At 49.5% G+C, this 19,016-nt stretch overlaps 1 protein-coding gene and 1 long non-coding RNA gene across 2 annotated transcripts in view; both read left to right on the top strand.

Moving 5' to 3' along the window:
- Positions 1–19,016, top strand: part of XXYLT1 (xyloside xylosyltransferase 1) — a 202,151-nt gene that overhangs the window by 20,988 nt on the left and 162,147 nt on the right. The window lies entirely within an intron of this gene.
- Positions 1,082–4,990, top strand: LOC134730067 (uncharacterized). The gene is made up of 3 exons (XR_010111724.1): positions 1,082–3,485; positions 4,379–4,532; positions 4,634–4,990. It is a non-coding gene; the product is annotated as an uncharacterized LOC134730067 (long non-coding RNA).

Here is a 19,016-nt window from a genome sequence, read left to right as displayed (position 1 = left end):
CACAATAAATAACACCACAGTGAATCTCTCTCTCTCTCTCTCTCTCTCTGTGTGTGTGTGTGTGTGTGTGTGTGTGGTTTTTTTTTCTTCTTTTGAATTGTTCCCAGGAACCTTCCTTGATTCTCCACAAGAAACACTTCCCAGTCCTATGTGGTCCTGTTCCCACAAATTAACACATGTGAAGATCAGGTCTATCAGGGCTGCTCCTCAGCGCCCACTCTCTTGCCTCTTCATTATAAAGAATTTTTCCTGCTAATTTATATTACACAGCCCTGCTTTTTGCCTCTCACGATATATTTTTTAGGTGTTAAAAAATTTTAATTCTGAAATAAGCCAAAACAGAAAAATGAAAACAAAAAAAGTAACAGATATCTTTGTTTCTACTGTGTAAGTTAAATAGGTGCTAACATTTTTCTCTATTTGCTTAAGATTCTTTTTTTAAGGAAATAAAATATTATAGACGTAGCTAAAGCTCACTCTATTTCTTCTCCATCCTACTCCCTCCAGAGGTATTTACTGTCACAAATAAGAAGTTGGTGTGTTTTGTGCAATTTGTATGTTTTTAATTTTTACCACATATGTATGCATAAAATATATGTGTTACTGCTTTGTATGTTTTCAGCAGTTATGTAAACACTCTCATATATCCATTTGACATTTCATTGTGAGTATGAGATTTCATAGCCTTATGATTTTGAGATTTATCTTTGCTGATACATGGAAGTCTTGCCCTGTCATTTTAATTGCTGTGTAATCTTTTATTGTGGGTGGACCTCCGTTTACTCATTTGCCTTCTGAGAGATGGCCGAGTGGTTCCCCTGTTTTGTCACTCCCACTACTGTGAACACCCAGGCAAACAATGTGCTTGAGGCTCTCCAGGGTCACGCCTGGAAGGGGCTGCTGGGTCCTGGGGTGTGTGCATCTTCTGCTTTGCAGGACCCTGGTGAGCTCCCCTCCAGGTGGCTGTTCCCCTTCCCATTCCACGTTCTCTTGAGCACTTGGCGGAGACTCCCTTTTATTGGTGTGGGTCTTGCTGCCTTTGAGGCAGGAGGTAGTAGAGGCTTGGGGGCAACTTTGGAAATAGGATAGGAGGGAAACTTTGAGAGCAGACCTGAGTGGCTCCTTCGTGCCACCTCAGACTTCCTGGCTGTGCAGACACTGGGGCCAACCTGAGAGCGTTCAGAGTCTCTGTGGAGGGTAGAGAGGAGGGTGCCTCCAGCTGCAGGCGGAGCAGCCCCTCACTGAAGTCTGGACCCGGTGCTCAGCGCAGCTTCACAGGCGTCTGTCCTGGCCTCGCTCCCTTCATGGGCAGGTGCAGGGCTGTATGAGAAGGGCCGGGGGCCTGGCTTCTGGGCTGGCTCCTATAGGGACCTGCTGCCTAACCTGTGGATAGCCCCTTTCCACCTGGCTGGGCCCCGCCTTCCCTGTCAGAAACACATGGGGTCACATGAGTGATTTGGGTGACCGCTTAGCTCTACCCATATTGGTCATCCACTTGATTTTTGCAGTTAGCAAGTGGTCTCTGCTTTTCCTAACCATGGTCTGCTAGGCTTGAGCCTTGGGGAGCCAGCAGGTGCGGTGGAGGTGGGGGACCTGCCTGCGGGGCAGCAGGGGCCTCGTGCGAGGATGACTTGGCTGTCTCCTTCCTGCAGCTGTGCTCAGTGAGATGGTCTGTGCTTTCACGTAGCTTGAGGGAGTCCTCAGATCCCAGGGCCGTCTGGCCAGTGCACACTTATGCCGACAGAGGGAAGCCTAGGTTGGTCCTTGTGGGTCATTCACAAAAGCCAGAGGCAAACGAGTGCTGCTTTGAGATGAGCATTTTTAAGATCCATGTAACCCCGTCCAGTATTGCTGCTATCTGAAGCCATCATTCAGCCTGGGCACCTACTATGTGCCAGGTGCTGCCCTGGGAACTTGGGTGTATCAATGAACAGAAGAGACAGAACAGGTGAAAAGTCCCTGCCTTGCAGCGCTTACATCCTGGCAGGAAGAGGACTAGATGAGCTGTTAAAATGTCTCGTTTGCTGCCTGGGAGACAGTGAAGTAGGGGTTCATAAAAGGTTAGGTTTCTTTTCATTTCTTTGTTCCATGAAAAGCAGATGAATAAATCATATAGTATGTTAGCAGGTGAGTACATTATACTGTGTGTCAGCAGGAGAAGAGGACCAGGAGTATGGGGGTGGTTGCAGTGTTTTTTGTTTTTTTTTTTTTTTTTGAGATGGAGTTGCACTCTTGCCGCCCAGGCTGGAGTGCAGTGGCGCGATCTCTGCTGACTGCAACCTCTGCCTCCTGGGTTCAAGTGATTCTCCGGCCTCAGCCTCCCAAGTAGCTAGAGTTATAGGCATGTGCCACCACGCCCAGCTAATTTTTGTATTTTTTAGTAGAGACGGGGTTTCACCACGTTGGCCAGGCTGGTCTCAAACTCCTGACTTCACGTGACCCATCCCCCTCGGCCTCCGAAAGTTCTGGGATTACAGGTGTGAGCCAACACGTCCGGCCAGTTGCAGTTTTTAATTGGATGGGCAGGGAAGCTGTCACTAAAAGGTGACATTGAGTGAAGACCTGAAGGAAAGAAGGAGCTGGCTGGGCAGCCCTGGGGAGGAGCATCTGGGCAGCAGGTGTGAGGGGCTGCTGTGTCGGAGGCTCAGTGCAGTGTGGCCTGGGTGAGCACAGTGGACATCAGTGCCAGAGCTAGCAGGAGGAGGGCAGCTCCCAGCCTGCATCAGAGTGAGGATTCCAGCTTTGACTGGGTCAGAGGAGGAGGGCTCTGGCCTCTGTGTGGAGAGTAGAATGCTGGGGAGACCCTTAGGAGGCCATCACCCTGGCTCTGGGGAGAGAGGATGGTGCTTGGCCTGGGGAAGCTGTGGTGGTGGTGGGTGGTGGAGGGATTCTGGATCCATCAGGAAAGGGCCGCTACTAGGTTGGGATGTTGAGGTTTTCTCCACTAGAGTTTATTTATGCGTGGACTTGAAGTATGTGACATCAAGAGGGCTACAGACCACACGTTTACCTCTTTTGACAGCGCTTGGGTTTGTAGTGAGCAGGCTCAGTGGGAGCTGTGCCCCTTAATGAAGGAGTCAAATAGGACAAGTGAAGCGAGGGCAACCCTTGTGCCTGAAAGGTTGAGTGTGTTCTGGAATCGGCGAGACGTGGGCTGAAATCTGGGCTTTGGCCATCGACCGAGTCACCCTGGGCAGGGACCTTCCCCTCTCTGGCCACGACTGCCTCCTTTCCACGGGGCATGGTTATGGTGAGGATGAGATGAGCTCATGTCCATCTACGTTGCTGCCTGACATGTTTCCTTTCTTTGTGATCCCATGAAGAGCAGGTGCCAGTGTGCCATGTGCCTGTCACGTGCCATGCGCCTGGTGTGAGCCGCGTGGCCATTGTGTGCTGATGTGAGCCGTATGCCTGATGTGAGCCCTATGCCTGTTTTATACAGCATGGTGCTGCTTAGAGAAGTGCCGGATCCTGAACATCGCCTGGTGGGTGTAACCTTTTGAAGTTACAGGAGGGGATTTAGTGAGAGGCTTTAGATGAGACATTAGGTGAATTAGGTGAGTAGGTTCTGACGTCAGGCGGGGAAATCAGCGTGTTGAACTCCCCCTGGCTGCTGGGGCCGCACTTGGCCTTTTAAACAGTGTCTCACCCACAAAAGGAGGCGATGGATGTGAACAGGGCATCTACAATTCCGTCTGCATGTTTCATTCCTGCATTTTCCCAGTGCCCTACAGCTGTCTGCAGTATTACCTACTTAATGTATATTTTAATTTGGCTCCTGTATTAGTCCATTTTCACGCTGCTGATAAAGACATACCCGAGACTGGGTAATTTATACAGGAAAAAGGAGTTTGTTTTTTGAGACAGAGTCTCGCTCTGTCCCCCAGGCTGGAGTACAGTGGCGCAATCTTGGCTCACTGCAATCTCCTCCCTCCGAGTTCAAGCGATTCTCCTGCCTTAGCCTCCCAAGTAGCTGGGATTACAGGTGCCTGCCACCACACTCAGCTAATTTTTGTATTTTCTTAGTACAGACGGCGTTTCACCCTGTTGGCCAGGCTGGTCTCAAACTCCTGACTGCAGGTTATCCACCCGCCTTGGCCTCCCAAAGTGCTGGGATTACAGGTGTGAGCCACTGCGCCTGGCCAAGGAAAAAGGGCATTTTAATGGACTTACAGTTCCATGTGGCTGGGGAAATCTCACAATCATAGTGGAGGGCAAGGAGGAGTGAGTCATGTCTTACATGGATGGCAGCAGGCAAAAAAATAAGAGAAACTCCCGTCTTTTGTGGTGGTGGTGTTGTTCAGGGAAGCGGGAGCTGTGCAGGGAAACTCCTCCTTACGGAACCATCAGATTTCATGAGACTTACTCACTTTCACAGGAACTGCACGGGAAAGACCTGCCCGCACGATTCAGTTACCTCCCGCCCAGTCCCTCCCACAACAGGTGGGAATTCAAGATGAGATGTGGGGAGAGACACAGCCAAACCATGTCAACTCCTTTTTCTTCTTCTTTTCTCCTTAGCCCCTCCTGAGGTAGTATCTGTTGAAGTCAAAGTTCTAAAGCTTTTTTCTTAGTACTTTGCACAACAATATAAGCCAGTAAGTATCTAAGTGGTTGGTCCGTGTGCCCACAGGACGCCCTTTTGCACCCCTCTGGATGTGTGTGTACCAATCTCAGCGAGCACTGGATGAGCGGCTTTGTGAAACCCAGGAGAGCAGGCAGCCTTGGAAAGCGGCTGATAAGGTTTGGCTGTGTCTCCACCCAAATCTCACCTCAACCTGTAATCCCCACGTGTCGGAGGAAGGGCCTGGTGCGAGGTGATTGGACCACGGGGGCGGGACTTCCTCCCTGCTCTTCTCGTGAGAGTCAGTGAGCTCTCAGGAGATCTGCTGTTTGAAAGTGTGTAGCGCTTCCCCCTTCTCTCTCTCTGTCCTGCTGCACTATGGTGAGGTGTGTCCCTTCCGCCATGATTGTGTGTTTCCTGAGGCCTCCCCAGCCATGCAGAACTGTGAGTCCATCAAACCTCGTTTCCTTATAAATCACCAAGTCTTGGGTCCTTCTTTACAGCAGTGTGAGAACAGGCTAATACAGCAGCTGAGCCTGCCCTGGGGTCGGAGGGTTCGAGCCTGGCAGGGCTGTCTGGGGATCATGGCTCTCCCGCTTGGGCTCCAGCTGTGTCCCCAACCCAGAGAGCCAGGAAGGAGGTGGGGGGCCATTCGGAACTGGGGCTCAGTGCCAGTTTCAAGAGAGGCCGGCCCCTAGAGGAAGCTGTGCACGAGGGTGAGGTGCGGGAGATGGGGACGAGCCTCCCGGCCCAGGCCACCTTCCTGCCTGCGGGACAGAATCTGGCTCAGTGCCTCCTTTGGGTGTTACTCATGGTAAAACTGCAGTGTTCTTTGGAGGTCATAGGTCATGGGATGGTTCCCACACGAAAAAAGGACAAATCGAGGAATCTGGCTAAGAAGCCCTCACAGCCCTCCCAGCGCTCGGCTTGGTGAATACGTGGACTGTGACCGACCACCCTCAGATTTCACAGTGAAATCCTGGAACGGCCGTTCGCCCTCTCCTCCCATCTCACCTCCTTCCTGTCTTTCCCTCGCTGCCATACCTCTTCCCCTCCTTTTTGGGGTGGAACACGTTATTTTGTAGAAAAACGGCTTCTACTGTCAGGAAAATTCAGTATTAAATGTCAAAAAGCAAAACATGATTTATAGAAAAGGTGAATTAGGGAATGCTTCCACCCACTGTGCAAGGATTATTTCAAAAAAGTTCACTCAGAGTATTCTTTAGTGAGTGCCAAAAACAGATGGTGAGTGACTCCGTGCATTTGCTTTTACAAATGCCTGCTCAGGCATTTGTAATGTCTCTCTGTGGAGAGACAGAAATTGGGACCAGGAGGCTGGAGCGGCAGGTGGCGAGTGGCGCCGGGGAGGGCGCGCCGCCCTCCCGGGGCCCGGCTGGGAGTCTGGGACTGGCTCTCTGGCTGTGGCTGTGGGGGCTGGATAGACCGTGTTAAAGAAATCCTGGATTTATGCTTGTGGAACCCCTCAGCCTGTGTCACGGTGTCTGGAAGGCCATGTGGTCACATTGTAACGTCACTGTTGGCTGGTCACGAACACACAGAGAGTCCCGAGGATAGCACAGACCCCTGCTCACCCCCACCTCTCCTTTGGAGCTGCCTTGTGGTTTATTCCTCATCAGCCTGGAGGAGTGTCCGGGGCTCACCCCCTCTGCCTCTGCTCACTGCTCATTCCTCTCATTTTTCCCCTGAGTCTTGCTCTCCCTCCAGGGACATGGCTCCATCCTGCTGGTTTGCCATAGTTCCTCATGGTCATCCTGGAAATTCATCTGGAAGGCCCGTGTGTTTGAAGGTCCACAAGGTGCCGTACCTACAAGACAGACACACTGTGTATTGCTGTGCTTACACGGTCTTCGTCTCTGTATCTGCTTGCCAAAGACCCTCTTGCCATTGGAGGTGAGGAAGACACGAGCAGGGTGAGGGGAAGGAGAACAGGTCTGGCCACACTTGGCACAGAGAGGGCACTGGATCCTTTGCGCAGGTCTTCTTTCTTCTAGTCGTGACAGCCTTGTCTTCCTGGGGACCGATGCTTGATTGTTGCTCTGTTAGGAGCGCCTGAGTCAAGAGCAAATTGAGATTTTGAAAGAGAGAAGGGGTTTATTGTAGCCATTTATCCTCCCTTCATTACAGGCAAGAAAAAACCTGGTGTAAACACAAGTGTGCTAGATGGAGAAGGAGGCGAAGAGAATAAATCAGCAGGTGTGTGTGTGGTTGTGTTGTCTTCTGTATTAGACCATTTTTGCGTTGCTATAAAGAGATATCCGAGATTGTGTAATTTTATTTTAAAAAGAGGTGTAATTGGCTCATGGTTCTGCAGGCTGTAGAGAAGGGTGGTGCCAGCGCTTGCTTCTGCGGGAGGCCTTAGGAAGCTTCCGGTCATGGCGGAAGGTGATGGGGAAGCAGGCACATCACAGGGTGAGAGCAGGGGCAGGAGAGAGTGGAGGCGGGTGGAGGTGCCACACACTTCTTTCTACAACCAGATCTGCCGTGAACCGCCTGAGCGAGAGCTAACTCACATCCAAGGGGATGGTGCTAAACCATTGATGAAGGATCCGCCCCCATGATTCCGTACCTCCCACCAGGCCCCAATCCAGCGTTGCGAATCACACTCCAACATGAGATTTGGAGGAGATACACATATCATCCTCTCTGCCTCTTCCCACTCCCACGTGAGGCAAACACCCATAGTTCCTTCAGCTGCCGCTCAAATTAAATGGCTTCTGGACCCCTTGCCTCCTTGGAACACCTAGAACAGGTGTGTCCAGTCTTTTGGCTTCCCTGGGCCACACTGGAAGAAGATGAATTGGGCCAGGTGCGGTGGCTCATGCCTGTAATCCCAGCACTTTGGGAGGCCGAGGTGGGCCGAATCACTTGCAGGAGTTCAAGACCAACCTGGCCAATATGGTGAAACTCCATCTCTACTAAAAATACAAAACTAGCTGGGCGTGGTGGTGCATGCCTGTAATCCCAGCTACTCAGGAGGCTGAGGCAGGAGAATCACTTGAATCCGGGAGGCAGAGATTGCAGTGAGCTGAAATCACACCACTGAACTCCAGCCTGGGTGACAGAGCGAGACTCCGTCTCCAAAAAAAAAAAAATTATCTTGGGCTACACGTAAGGCTGAAGTGCAATGGTACGATCTTGGCTTGCTGCAACCTCCACCTCCCAGGTTCAAGCAATTCTCCTGCCTCAGCCTCCTGAGTAGCTGGGATTACAGGCACGTGCCACCACACCTGGCTAATTTTGTATTTTTAGTAGAAACGGGGGTTTCTCCATGTTGGTCAGGCTGGTCTTGAACTCCCGACCTCAGGTGATCCACCCACCTTGGCCTCCCAAAGTGCTGGGATCACAGGCGTGAGCCACTGCGCCCGGCCCGGAGTGGGTTTTTTTTTTTTTTTTTGAGACAGAGTCTCATGTTGTATTTGTCATAATGATCTAAAGTTTAAAAATTTTTAAATGAAACATGTTTTTTTTTTTTTTTGAGACAGAGTCTTGCTCTGTCGCCCAGGCTGGAGTGCAGTGGTGTGATCTTGGCTCACTGCAAGCTCCGCCCCCTGGGTTCACGCCATTTTCCTGCCTCAGCCTCCCGAGTAGCTGGGATTACAGGCGCCCTCCACCACGCCTGGCTAATTTTGTATTTTTAGTAGAGACAGGGGTTTCTTCATGTTGGTCAGGCTGGTCTCGAACAGCCAACCTCAGGTGATCCGCCCACCTTGGCCTCCCAAAGTGCTGGGATTACAGGCACGAGCCACCGCGCCCAGCCTGGAGTGGTTTTTAAATGAAGATTCCTGTGCCTCACTGCCGACCCTGACTCAGAATCTCTGTGCTCAGGACCCTGGAGTCTGTGTTTTAATAAGTCTCCCCAGCAAGAGCCATGTGTGCGTGCAGCAAAGCTGGAGACCCAGGACCCAGAGCTGCCCTCCTTGCAGCGAGGGTGAAGCTTGCAGGCTTGCTGGAGACACGCCGTCCTGTTGACATGTGACGTTTCATCACCTGCTGTCCAGTGGGCCGGTGTCTTTGTGTTACATTTGCTCCTACCCTGCCCTAGTCATATCAAGATTTTGGATGACTGGAATAGGGCCCATCTCTGCTGACACAATGGCAATCTTGCAGGAGTCCTAGAACGTTCATTGCAGATCTGGTTACCTAGAAACTAGTGATGGTTCAGTAAGCACGAGGTGGAGATGAGGGTGAGGAGGTAACGATTGGACGTCGTGCAGTGAGGACAGCGTGGGGAGGAGGGGCTGTCGCTTTTGAACTGTCAGTAAAGTAGGTTGTGAGAATGGATATTGGACATGGCTTTAGAAATTAGCTGGGCAGGCTGCTTTTCCCCTCTCAGCTGTTTGTGGTGCTGCCTGACAAAATTCAATTACTAGTCCATCCAGGACATCCTGCAGAAGCGATAATCATCACATGAGGGAGGGGCCCAGCCTGTGGTTCTGTCTTTTTCTTTCCTTGTAAAAACTGCACATCCATTATGACTGTTACCTTTTCCATTTAAAGCTAACCAAATTCAGAGCATTTACCACTTACCCTTGCAGACCTTTGTTTTCAAAGTGAGCTCAAGTTATTGGTGGGGGCAACAGGCAGCCACTGAGAATGATAGTGTTTTCTTAGTGACTAAGAAAAGAGAGATCAATAGACCTGTGGCTCTACCCATCTGTCACTCAATTATCTGTCTGTCACTCCAGGAAAACCTCATTTGAGGAAACACCTTTGATATAATTTCAGACACAAAATTTAGATTCGGGCATGGCTATTCTGAAGTAGTAATAGAGGAGTTAGTAAGAATAACTTTTAGGCAGATAGTTAAGGTAAAGGTTCTCGGTGGAAATTTTCTTATAATAAGAAACAACCCCCGAACCATCTCTTTTTTTTTTTTATTATACTTTGAGTTCTAGGGTACATGTGTACAACGTGCAGGTTTGTTACATATGTATACATGTGCCATGATGGTGTGCTGCACCCATTAACTCGTCATTTACATTACGTGTATCTCCTAATGCTATCCTTCCCCCTTCCCCCCACCCCACGACAGGCCCCGGTGTGTGATGTTCCCCTTGCTGTGTCCAAGTGTTCTCATTGTTCAGTTCCCACCTATGAGTGAGAACATGTGGTGTTTGGTTTTCTGTCCTTGCGATAGTTTGCTGAGAATGATGTTTTCCAGTGTCATCCATGTCCCTACAAAGGACATGAACTCATCCTTTTTTGTGTCTGCGTAGTATTCCATGGTGTATATGTGCCACATTTTCTTAATCCAGTCTATCATTGATGGGCATTTGGGTTGCCGAACCATCTCTTTTCTAACAGAAAAGGCGTCTTGAAGGGCTGGGCCAGCAAGCTTTGATATGCGAATGCCAGCCATTAGAAACTGGGTTCACTCAACATGGCGATTCCCACCCTGTTCTTGTCACTGGGTGTACCAAGTGTTATGGCCACCTCCAGATAACACCTTGTGTTCAGAACATCATGGCACCCTACATTTGCATATTAAAAGGGCTAAGGTGGGAGGGCCAGGTTTTTCTGCGGGCTGTGTAAATAACATACCTGGACAAATCAATTCCCTGGGCCCTATGCAGATCAGACCCCACCTCCTCCAGCCTCCCATGTGAACCCCCACTTTTCCACCGCACTTTGTTTCTCCTTGTTCCAAACCCTGTCCCTTGTCTCTGTACGGGTGAGCTGTTCCCTTTTTTCTTCCTTCTTTCTTGCCTATTAAACTTTTCGCTCCTTAAAACCACTCCTCATGTGTCCATGTCATCGATCCTGTTGGCGCAAGACCAAGAACCCTGGTGTTGCTCCAGTCATCCAAGTCGTATCAGTAGTTTGCAGGTTGGGTGTGAAATTGAGGCAACAGCTCCTACTGACAAAGAGAGAGATTGTAGCCCGGGTCTTCTGTCTAGCAGGTTAAAGGTGAGAAGGAGGCCTGCGCTCCGGAATGTTTAGAGTAAGTCCTATGTGGAAGAAATCTCTCTCTTTGGGTGAGGGCTGGGATGGAGAAGCACATGACATGCCCGGGGGAGATGCTGGGGTCGGAAGGAACTGCTCAGTTCCCAGGTGCTGCGGGGCCACGGGGCAACATTCTGTGTCTGAAACAGTTGTCCCATCGCCCCTCCTCTCTGCCCCTTTATTTGCTCGTTCCTCCCTGCAGCAAGCATTTACAGAGCCTCCACTGCATGGGAAGCACTTGACTAAGAGCTGGATATGCAGCAATGAATACGACAGACAAGGTCCCGCCCTCACGGTGCCTTACAGGCTGGCTGGGAGCTGGGGAGAGACGGGCAGTAAGTGACTAAACACTGAAAAATATGACATGTCTGGTGATAAGTATTATGGAGGAAATGAATCTGGTCATGCAATAGCCAGGACTGATGGGTGCATGTGTGTGTTGTGTGCATGTCTGTGTATGTTGTGTGCATGTGTGTGTGTGTTGTGCGCATGTGTGTGTGTTGGTGGTGAGGGTGGTAGCTACTTTTTTGGTGAGGGAAAATCTCTGGAGGTGACGTTTGAACTGATACCTGAATGGCTAGAAGGATTCAGGCAGAAGGTTCTGGGGGAGGGTTCTCTGAGCAGAGTAGACAGTGCAGAGGCCCTGGGGTGTTCAGGTGTCTGGCATGGGTGTAGGAATGAAAGACTCCTAGTCCGTTAGCAGATTTTTCTTCGCTTCTGGAAATGCGCCTTCACATTCTTGGTGCAGGTTAATTGGAAAACAATGTTTTGTTTTGTTTTCCCAGAAAGTCATTTTTCCTCCAGTTCTTGTTGGAATTGCTGACAAGCCTTGGGGAGAGATCAATAGGTAGTGTAGCTCTGCCCATCCATCACTCAATCATCTGTCTGTTGCTCCAGGAAAACTTCCTTTAAGGAAACACGTTTGATATAATTTCAGACATGAAAATCAGGACACAGAATAGCTGTGCCCTAATTTAAATCCTGTGGGGCCCATAGTGGGGTCTATTGTGTCCCCAACCACCAGCCTCAGAGCCTGTCATTTTGTTTGCTTGTCCTCCAAGTGTATGGATACCAGACATCACAGGGCACCTGCCCTTGCTTCAAGAAGGTGTGAACAGCTCCTCCTTGGGAATGTGCCAAGTAGGCGTCGGTCCTGAAAGACCCGCCCTGCTTCTTCAGGTCGGCCTTGGAGTTCTGCCAGGCTTGACGAGGCCTGAGAGTGGGAGAGTGGGAGAGGCCATTTCCAACTGGGAGGCAGATGTCTTTACTTAGTGACTTTTCTGATACATTAAGACCTCTTCCTTTCAGAGCTGTGTTTGATCTACCTACAGGTTTGGATCGTTTTAGTGACTCTTTTTTTTATTTGAGATGGAGTCTTGCTCTGTTGCCCAGGCAGGAGTGCAGTGGCACAATCTCAGCTCACTGCAACCTCCGCCTCCCAGGTTCAAGCGATCCTCCTGCCTCAGTCCCCCAGTTTGTGGTTCCTTCAGGAGGTGGATTCAGCATTGGCAGGGGCACCAGGATTGCTGGACTTGGGTAGAGTGTGCCTGAGCTTTGTGCCACCACCTTCCCTCCAATAGCTGTGCTGGGGGATGGTCTCTGGCGGCGCATGGGGAGGAGATGGGTGAACCCTTGGCCTCCGGCCGACCTGTGGCGTTGCTATCTGTGGCCAGAGGAGCGGCTATTCTTCAAACAGGCCTTGGGCTTTCCGGGAAACCTGGCATCTTTCCGTGCGTGGGGCCAGCCCTTGCCCCGTGCCTTCTTGGCTCAGGAGTGTGGCTGCGACCTGACTCCCAGTGGGGCCGGCCAAGTGATAAAATGAGTTTTCTCCACCAAATGGAGCTAAAGGCTTGGCCTGAGTTTATGTCCCCAGGGAGTGTTTAGAGGAGCGATGGCCTGGCTCTCAGGCATCTCAGTGCCAGCGAGCACAGGGCTGGGTGGCAAAGACGCCTGCTTCTGCCTGGCACCAGGCTCTGCCATGACTGATGGATGCTTCAGCCTCCCTGCATCACAAGTGTTGAGTTTGCTGTGCATGGTAGAATATGAGGCAAGCTTCATCTCTTTCCCCTTCTCCCTACACTGTCCCTTTCGAAAGAGTTGAGCCTTTCCAAGGTCTTTTATATCACACAGCACTTTCTCGGTTACATATTTTAGTTTGAACAACAAAGTACTGTTTGAGGACACCTTTGCCTGAAAAGAAAGCTCAGTCATTACTGAAGTTAGATGCAGAAGTAATTAAAAATAAAAGTAGGCAGAGAAATTTAACACAGATTTAATCATTTCTGGGGCAGGATATTCCTGGGGTGGGATATTCCTGAAGGTTAGTGAATGGCTACAAATATATGATTATAGGCCGGTGAAGAACCCTACTTTGAGAAATGTCATTAGGTGATTAAAAACAACACCCAACGGCCCTCATGATACGAACATGGGTTCTTGTGGGTTGGGGTGACATTTCTGATGCCAGCATTCTACATAAATTCGCAGGGAACTGTATCCAACACACCCTAAACAGCTGGTGAGGAGGACGTCCCTGGCTGTCTCAGCTTGACTCTGGGCTTCATAAAGGCATTGCTGTTGATGCACACGAAGGGTTTGACGAGAAATTATTTTGTAAGCTGGGTGTGGGAAATAGTATTTTATAGTCAACAGGATTTTTAAGTATGTGTATGTAAACAAATTAATAAAACCTACAAATCGTGATCAGACTTTTTTGTCTACGTTCCTAAAAATCATATATTCTAGGTTGGCATTAACTATTGTTTTGTGTCTTCTCATTGGCTAATTGCCTTCAGTATGGAAGTCATCTTATATTCCTGGTTTCTCAGGTTGTATGTTCTTCTTGCAGCTGTCGAGGTGGGGGACTTGAAAGGGAGGAGGGGAGGTTGAAGGAGTGGCCTTTTCTCTCCCCCATCCCTCTCATTTCCTCTCTTCACTCTTGCTTTGCTGCCCCCTGCCGCACTGCCAGGCATCAGCCCCTGGTCTGGGCAAAGGCCCCCAGAGTATGACAGGTGCCAGCCCATCCTTGGGAAGGTTAGTTTGCAAACCTGTTTTAGTCTTTGGGAGGCCTGGGTATTTTGATTCACACTTGCAGTGTCTGTGGTTTGCCTCTTGCTGCATAAAGTCTATTCCATGAAGCATACTCATTTATCTTTAAGCAGATTTATTATATGAAATATTCATGGGTGCAGGCTTGGCAGCACAGCGTTTGGAACAATGTACTGAGTACAGTTTGTCCTTATAAGTCTATTCATGCTGATGGGATGCAGTTGTCTCCTGTGAAGCTTTGGGGTGAAATGGGGCCAGTAGGGAGTGAGCTGGCTGAGGATAGCTCTTCATCTCCCTTAGTTTGGCTGCGGCAGCCCTGCTCCGCGTGTATGCCTGCACAGATGCGTTCTCTCTCTTCCTCCTTAGTGAATACAGAGGCCTTCCCTTCTGCGAGAACCCTCTTGTCAGCTTCCAGCTTCCTGTGTAATTCCAACGGATAGGGATGATTTGGAGGGAGGGAAAAGCTGGCTTAGGAGTGAAAACTGATCTGTGGGGAGAAGGCATTTCGGGGACTGGGAGGAGGCTTGATACTAACACTTAGGAGTAAGCACGGTGTGGCAACCCCCGGGCTGAATGTGTGTCCCAGATGGCCCTGACAGACACCACAGGAAGTACGTGTTGTCAGTCCTGTATTACCCACGAAGAAACTGGGGCTCAGAGAGGTTTAGTTACTTGTCCAAAGTGCAGTTCACTTAGTTTAGCAAACCTGTATGGATGTACGGATGGCCTGTCATGTGGCCAGCGGCTGGATACAGGGCACAGAGCAGTCACGGCCTCTGCCTACGAGGAGTGCCCCATGCAGCCGATAGAGAAACAGAGCCCTGAAAAGTGAGTCAGACAGGGTAAGTGGAGCCCCCATGCAATGCAGGGTGTTAGGAAGGGCATGGTGAATTGTGGGAGGCTGTGGGAAGGCTGGAGGGGAGGTTTGGAAAACTGGATAGGATCTTACCAGGCAGATGGGGGCTGGGAGAGGTAATTACAGACGGTGGGAAGAGCAAGTACAGGCATGCAAGGATGTAGGTCATCCAGGTGTGTCAGTAGACGGGAGACTGCCTGGTTCAGTGCTGCCCAGTCACACGAGGCGGGGAGGGCGGGGGACGGAGCCAGAACCACTATTGCAGCGGCTTAGAGGCCTTGCTAGAGGATTCGGACTGTAACTAAGGGAGCGACGAGTCGTCGGAGGTCTTGAAGCCAGGGAGAGAGAAAAACGAATTTCTCTATTTGGAAAACAATTCTGGAGGTATAACAGAGTGGGGCAGTGGGGAAGGTAGGAGGTAGGGAAACCTGTCAGAGAGGTCGCAGGGGCAGGGGTGAGAGGAAGTGGAGGGGGTGTGGGAATGAGAAACATAATTTGAGATTTCTGTTGGAAAATAGCAGGAACTGGTCTGGATTCTGTATCTGAAAAAAAGTATTAAAAACAAACAAACAAACAAACCAGTAGCCAGAAAAGGATAAAGGAAACGGTACCTTAGAAGAGAAGCATGAAGATATTTTTAAAAAGGCTTTTATAATGAGACAGAAGATTTAAAGTGTTACATAAAACAAGTTTTAGGGAATGAGGAGGACCAATGTGGCATAAAAGGTTTTTATGGTTAGGCTGGAGGTGGAGCAAGGTGGCCAAACAGAAGCCTCCACCAACCATCCTCCTCACAAGAACACCACATTTGACAACTATCTACACCAAAAAAGCACCTTCGTGGGCACTAAAAATCAGGTGAGCGATCACAGTACCTGGTTTTAACTTCATATTGCCGAAAGAAGCACTGCAGAGGGTAGGAAAGACAGTCTTGATCACTGACTCCATCCCTGTGGCGGTGGCCACATGGTGCTAAGAGAGAACCTGTGTGACGGGGAAAGGAGAGTGCAGCAGTTGTGGGACTTTGCATTGGAACTCATTGCTGCCAGCAGTGGGTAGAACTCAGCCGATGCCCAAGGAGGGAGCATTTAGACCAGCCTAGACAGAGGAGAATCACCCATCTCAGCAGTCAGAACTTGAGTTCCAGCAAGCTTTGTCACCATAGGTTAAAGTGTTCTGGGGTTCTAAATAAACCAGGCCACAAGGACTGCAACACCCAGGCGAGTCCTAGTGCTGTGCTGGGCTCAGAGCCAGTGGACTTGGGGGTTACATGACCTAATGAGACACCAGCCAGGGTGGCTCAGGGAGCACTTGCATCCCCTATCCCCCAAACCCAGGCAGCGCAGCTCACAGCTCCAAAAGAGACCCCCTCCTTCTGTTAGAAGAGAGGAGAGTAAAGAGGACTTTGTCATGCAACTTGGGTACCAGCTCAGTCACGGTAGGATAAGGCACCAGGCAGAGTCATGAGGCCCCCATTCCATGCCCTAGATCTTAGATGACATTTCTAGACACCCTGGGCCAGAAGGGAGCCTACTGCCTTGAAGGGAAGGACCCAGTAATGGCAGGAATCATCACCTGCTGATGAAAGAGCTCCTGGACCCTGAATAATCAGCAGTGGTAACCAGGTAGTACATACCATGGGCCTTGGGTGAGACTCTGAGACCTGCTGGCTTCAGATGGGATCCAGCACATTCACAGCCGTGGTGGTTACGAGGAGAGACTCCTTCTGCTTGAGTAAAGGAGAGGAAAGAATAAAGGGGACTGTGTCTCGCAGCTTAGATACCAGCTCAGACATAGGGAGAGCACCAACTGGGCCCTTGGGGTCCCCAGTTCCAGGCCTTGGCTCTGGGATAGCATTTCTGGACCTACCCCGGCCAGAGGGGAGCTCACTGCCCTGAAGAGAGTCCCAGGACTGGCAGCATTCACCACAAGCTGACTAAAGAGTCCTTGGGCATTAAGTGAACATTGGTGGCGCCCTGGCAGCACTCCCCACGGGCCTGTGGTGGTAGTGGACACAGGGAGAGAGTCCTCTGCCTGGAGAAAGAGGAGGGAAGCGTGGGAAGGACTTTATCTTGTGGTTTTGTTGCCAGCTTAACCGCAGTAGAATAGAGCACCAGGCAGATTTCTAGGGCTTCCGATTGCAGGCCCTGGCTCACAGATAGCATCTCTGGACCTGCCTGGGGCCCAAGAGATCTCACTGCCCTTAAGGGAAGGACACAAGCCTGGCAGTCTTTGCCACCTGCTAATTGTAGGGCCCTAGGGCCTTGAGTGAACATAGAGAGTAGTCAGCTAGTGGTTATAGCAGGCCTTGGGCAAAACTCAGTGGTGTGCTGGCTTCAGATCTGATCAAGTGCAATCCCAGTGGTGATAGTGACAGGGGTGTCACCCCTCCCCAATCTCCAGGCAGCCCAGCCAGGTGTATATCTCTATGTCTATGTCTATGTCTATGTCTATGTCTGTATATTTATAGATATATAGAGAGATTGCATTCATCTGGGAGATAGGGAAGAGAACAAGTAATTCGGAGAATTCTTCCAGATGTGATCTAAGACCATCAAGGTGGTGCATCTACAAATCTGCAAGAACCACGGCATTGCTGGGCTTGGTTTGCCCCCTAATGCAGATACAGCTGCAGTGACCAAAAACTTAGATCACAACACCCACGTCCTTTGAATACCTGGAAAGCCTCCCCAAGAAGGATGAGTACAAACAAACCCAGACTGCAAAGACTACAATAAATACCTAACTCTTCAATGGCCAGACACCTACAAACATCCACTAGCATCAAGACCATCCAGGAAAATAGGACCTCACCAAGTGAACTAAATAAGGCACCAGGGGCCAGTCTTGGAGAAACAGAGATATGTGATCTTTCAAACAGAGAATTGAAAATAGCTGTTTTGAGGAAACTCAAAGAAATTCAAGATAGCACAGAGAAGGAATTCAGAATCCTATCAGATAAATTTAACAAACAAATTGAAATAATTAAAAACAGTCAAGCAGAAATTCTGGAGCTGAAAAATGCAATTGACATACTGAAGAATGCATCAGAATCTCCTAATAGTAGAATTAATCAAGTAGAAGAATGAAATAGTAAACTTTAAGAGGCCATGTGAAAATACACAGTTAGAGCTGGGAGGATGGCTTGAGCCTGGGAGGCAGAGGTTGCAGTGAGGCAAGATTGCCCCACTGCACTCCAGCCTGGATGACAGAGCCAGACCCTGTCTCAAAAAAAGAAAGCAAGAAAGCGAGAAAAGAAAGCAAGCAAGAAAGAACAGTCAGAGGAGACGAAAGAGTAAAAAAGAATGAAGCATGCCTACGAGATCTGGAAAATAGCCTCAATGGGGCAAATCTAAGAGTTACTGGCTTTAAAGAGGAGGTAGAGAGAGAGACAGCAGTAGAAAGTTTATTTAAAGGGATAATAACAGAGAACTTCCCAAACCTAGAGAAAGATATAAATATTCAAGTACAGGAAGGTTATAGAACACCAAGCAGATTTAGCCCAAAGACGTCTACCTCAAGGCATTTAATAACAAACTCTCAAAAGTCAAGAATAAAGAAAGGATCCTAAAAGTAGCAAGATAAACAAATGACATAAAATAGAGCTCCAATACATCTGGCAGCAGACTTTTTGGTGAGAACCTTACAGGCCAGGAGAGAGTGGCATGACATACTTAAAGTGTCGAAGGGAAAAAACTTAAATAGCGTATATGGCAAAAATATCCTGCAGGCTGCGTGCGGTGGCTCATGCCTGTAATCCGAGCACTTTGGGAGGCTGAGGCAGGTGGATCACTTGAGGTCAGGAGTTCAAGACCAGCCTGGCCAAGACGGTGAAATCCCGTCTTTACTAAAAATACAAAAATTAGCCAGGCATGGTGGCAGACGCCTGTAATCCCAGCTACTTGGGAGGCTGAGGCAGGACAATCGCTTTAATCTGGGGGGCAGAGGTTGCAGTGAGCTGAGATTGTGCCACTGCACTCCAGCCTGGGCAACAGAGTGAGACTCTGTCTCAAAAAAAAAAAAAAAAAAAAAATCCTTCAAACATGAAGGAGAAATAAAGACTTACCCAGACAAACAAAAGCTTGATGGATTTCATCAATACCAGACCTATCGTACAAGAAATGCTGGCCAGACGCAGTGGCTCACGCCTGTAATCCCAGCACTTTGGGAGGCCGAGGCAGGCGGATCACAAGGTCAGGAGATCGAGACCATCCTGGCTAACATGGTGAAACCCCGTCTCTACTAAAAAAAAAAAAAAATTAGCTGGGCATAGTGGCGGGCGTCTGTAGTCCCAGCCACTTGGGAGGCTGAGGCAGGAGAATGGCGTGAACCTGGGAGGCGGAGCTTGCAGTGACCCGAGATCGCACCACTGCATTCCATGCTGGGTGACAGAGTGAGACTCCATCTCAAAAAAAAAAAAAAAAGAAATGCTAAAGGGATTTATTCAATCTGAAATAAAAGGATGTTAATGAGCGATAAGAAATCATCTGCAGTTGAAAAGTTCACTGGTAATAGTAAGTGCAGAGAAAAACACAGACTGTTAAAACACTATAATTGCAATGTGTATACTTCTGATATCTTAAG

Source organism: Pan paniscus, chromosome 2 (genome assembly GCF_029289425.2).
Source record: "Pan paniscus chromosome 2, NHGRI_mPanPan1-v2.0_pri, whole genome shotgun sequence".
Taxonomy (NCBI): Eukaryota; Metazoa; Chordata; class Mammalia; order Primates; family Hominidae; genus Pan; species Pan paniscus.
The sequence above is the reverse complement of the archived record's forward strand: the minus strand, read 5'-3'. Positions and strand labels throughout refer to the sequence as shown.